Source organism: Rhinolophus ferrumequinum, chromosome 4 (assembly GCF_004115265.2).
Source record: "Rhinolophus ferrumequinum isolate MPI-CBG mRhiFer1 chromosome 4, mRhiFer1_v1.p, whole genome shotgun sequence".
Lineage (NCBI taxonomy): Eukaryota > Metazoa > Chordata > Mammalia > Chiroptera > Rhinolophidae > Rhinolophus > Rhinolophus ferrumequinum.
Window position 1 is genome coordinate 21,776,412 of NC_046287.1, and position 4,278 is coordinate 21,780,689.

Here is a 4,278-nt window from a genome sequence, read left to right on the forward strand (position 1 = left end):
TGCTTAAAGACAACTTATTTAATATGTACTATTGATTGATTAACATTAAACTCATGGCTAATAGAACTGCCACTCATGCCTGAATAAAGCCTATCTAACACATGTATGTTCTCCATATGGCACGTCACAGCCTTCTTGCTTTTGGGAACACTACACAGCTCATAAGGACTATGCTTTGCATGAATTTTAAACAGTGAAGTTATCAACAGAAAGCACAATGATGCAAGACTTGTGGTGCTAAACAGATCACAAAGGACACTTGTTTACAGTATGAGAGCTGACAGAAGAAAGCAGAGTGGTGTCTGGTTTGCTTTCAGCTGGGAATATGTGCAAGGGCCATTCAAAGCCTTCACTGCTCTGCACATGCACATGTCTATGGATGGCTGTGACAGCACTGGGAGCAATGATATGGAATTACAAATAAATGTTACCAAGTAAGTGAATTCACAAACATTAAATCTGTGAATAGCAAGGATTGGCTGCATACCAGTATCCCCGAGTGATAAAATATATTTCAGCGCTATTTACCCCATTGATAAACCCACACATTAGTTATTCTATTCAGTTTTTTAATAGCTATTAGTTTTCTGCCAAAGTAATCAATATTACCTTTTACTTCTTGAGTGATATCAAGCATAATTATTTTTTTTTGAAATTTTATGAATGATATTGACATCACCTGATTTCCCGCTGTGTCTTTTGTACTATCTGTTGTTTCTCTTGCTTTTCATCAAACTATCTGAACCTATCATATGTATTATAATTTTTTATATCAATACTCGATACAGTGAAAATGTTAGAGATAATCTGAGGCTCTGTGTGATGTTACCTTTTTCCAAAAAGGATTTCACTGGAAATTAGGAGACCCAAGCGCTAGCAGTACCACAGAATTTAAATCCATTCAGGGCTTGAGATGAGTCAAATCAGTCTTCAGTCCCTACAAAGATTAGTTTAAGTTCATAGTATACCTTTGTCCCCAAACCCAAACTGTTTAAAATTATGCTCAGTTTTTCATATTTTCAGCCATGCTTTCATGAGTAGATACGTGTCTTAAATGCCTCATTCATCAATGTAGCCCTTCACTTTTCACAAGTTTTGATCTGTAATTTCTTCCTAAATTCTAACTCCTTGATTTCTTTACACATATTTTAATATATTTTATGTAGCTGTCACAATTATTTCCAGTAGGAATTTGAGGATAAAACATATCATCTGTGATTGCTGAAAGTGGTGCTTGGCTCTTTTCCACCTTCTTTTGTAGGTAAGTAGTTTGTGAGGACAAATTTTAGTTTTCACTTTTAATTTATCACAGGACCCAAGCAGGATTAATAAGAGCACATTTCTATGTCTGTTATTGTTAAAGTTAGGTGAGTGGGTATCTGTAGCTTATAATAAATAGTATTTGCACATTATCGCTCAGAATAAAGTGAAAATGCACCCTTGATTTTAGTTGAGTGGAAATTTTAGTCTAACCTTTCAATATAAAAGCTCTATGATGTTTGCTGTAATAAAGATATAAGTTTACTGTGAATGTGAATAAATTAAAAATGTTAATATTTAAGTATATTGCTCATCTTATAATAAATTCCTAAACAAGGGGTTGTGGCTAAACAAAGGTTAGTTAGAAATTGGAATACCACATACAAATTTACCTTCAAGAATATTACGTTCTAATTACAATTATTTTCCTTTTCTATAAAAATATATAATTATGCATATATTCTACATATACGCACACCTATGTATGAATTCTCCATGTTTTAAGTAAACCACTTTTAACATTTTTGAGCTCTTACATAATGGTTTTATAGAGTAAAAGATCTATCCATCTAAACAATTCCGTATCCATGGATATTCCAAGTCATATGTTTAAAATTATGATGTACTTCAGAATATGTAACATATCCAAGTGGTAATAAAGTACATCTGTTTGGACGGTGAATATTGTGTGACAAGTAATATCATCCCTTAATCTTGATAAGAAAGTAAAAAAGATCCAGACCTGTCTTTAAGATATTTTATCCCTTTTTAAGATAAAATAGAGCAAAGGGGAAAAGAAATAAATTGATGTCAACTGGTAATTGTGACCTTGAGTAACAGCTGTAGAATGTACAGTGTGTGTCATGTCCATTCCTAGTCTGAAATGTGAGGCTGTCAGTGTGATTGCTTTCGTAGAAAAATTCCTCAGAACTTTGGCATGAGCAGGAAAGCCAAAAAAACAAAAATCACTTTACCTGTCGGTTGCATTATTTGAAAGCCACTCAGTTTTTAACAAATGAACAAGGGGTTGTTTTCAGAAAATAACTTTTCCTCTTTACTTGCAAATGAATTTCATAAAATATTAGTTCCAAGAGAAGTTTAAGATAACCCAAGTAGAATTTAAGAAGGATCAAAAATTTTATGGATCACATTATGTTTTTTTTTTTTTCATAATACAAAATAGCAAGATGGTTCATTAAAGTTTTGTTATTGCTAAAGATTATGCATGGGACAAAAATACAAGTTAAATATTGTGTCACTGAGGGAGAATAGGAAGAACATAACTACTATATATCATTACGATTCACTTGAAACATATCATAACGTAATGTCTTTTTTTGCTGTGTGCTTGAAAGAAATGAAAACAATAAAAAGCTGAGCTAAGGTAATATTTTGCATTTCTTAGAATCCCAAACAAAACCAGAACAATGCAATTGATTGAAGCCTAAGTCTGAATATACAAACTGCTGAATTTAAAGCCATCAAATATTTTACTTTTTTATAATTTACAGCTGTGTTTAAGTAAATCTATCTAATTATACTGAAGCCTGCCATGTAATCATGGACTAAATCCCATTTGCATGCTTACAAAATGATAACAATGAGCTCCACTGGGCAATAAAGATTTAGATAAACAAATTGAGAAGTTTCCATGCTAATCCTAGGTATTTTTTTATGATTTTTATTTGGCTCCCTGCTTTCAACAGATCATGTTTTTGACCTTAAACCAAAAGTAAAAAAAGACAGATAACTCAGTGTTTGACACTTTCCCACAAAGACTGGACCATCTGGACACTTCATATTTGTAACAGGTGCTTCTGGGATTTAGAGCCTAATTCTGGCCCAGATTCTGTTCTGTATGGGTGACTCTGTTGCTATGTGCAATTGTGCATTGCATTAATTGAAGAGAATAGAAAAGGCCAAGTACAGCAATTAGTCAGTTGGTCATGCAGAAAAGAGTCTAGCGGCTTTGAGCCATGAAATGTTGAATGCACAGATGCACGGTACCCTCAGTTTTGCTCTCTGTGGTATGCTCCTAGTCTGTGACAGGTAAAATGCCTCTGTAACTTGATCCCAGTTTTATGTCCCCTTTAAAAACAAATTACATTTTGTGGCCACAGGAGAGAGAAAATGTTATATTGATACAATATGTCTTGAATATCTAACAGGATGATACACAATAAGAAGAAAACAAAACAAAACACATTATAAATAAGTTTAAAGTGTACCTTAGTCATGAAATATTTAGATGTGTTATTTTTTAGATAAAAGTACTATTTTTAAAAGCACTTTACAAAATTGAAAACAATTTTCAGACTCATAAACGGGTATAAATTTAATTTTGGTTCAACTGTTTAAACGATACATAGAAATTTATTTACTTAAAAATCCAATTTCCTCATTATAAAAGTTTTGTCAATACTCAAATGATATAATGAGTGATAAGAATTATAATCAATTAATTATTCTCTTTGGGATCCCACACAAAAAATAAGCAAACAAACAATAAAACAACTTATAACCCTGAAGCGCTGAGGCTATATTAACATCTATGCTTTCTCTACTCATTTTTAGAAATGAGTAGAGATATTTTTCACACTTTATGATACTATCATTGTAATGATAATGTTATGTACCAACTTGACTGTGTTAAGAGATGCCCAGACAGCTGGTAGAACACTAGTTTTCAGTGTATCTGTAAGAGTGGTCCTGGAAGAGATTAACCTTTGAATCAGTGGACTGAGTAAAGAAGATGGCCCACTGCAACACAGTTAATATCTTCTAACCCATTCCTTGAGGGCTCTAATAGACGGGAAAAAAAGCAGAAGGACGGAGAATTTGCTGTCTGTGTTTGAGCTAGGAAATGCACCTTTTCCTGCCCTCAGAAATTGGCTCTGCTAGTTCTTGGGCCTTTGGGCTACGACTGAATTACACCACTGCTTTCCTGGTTCTCCAGTATGCACAGGGGATCATGGGACTTTTTGCCTCTGTAATTGCATGAGCAAATTCCTATGGTAA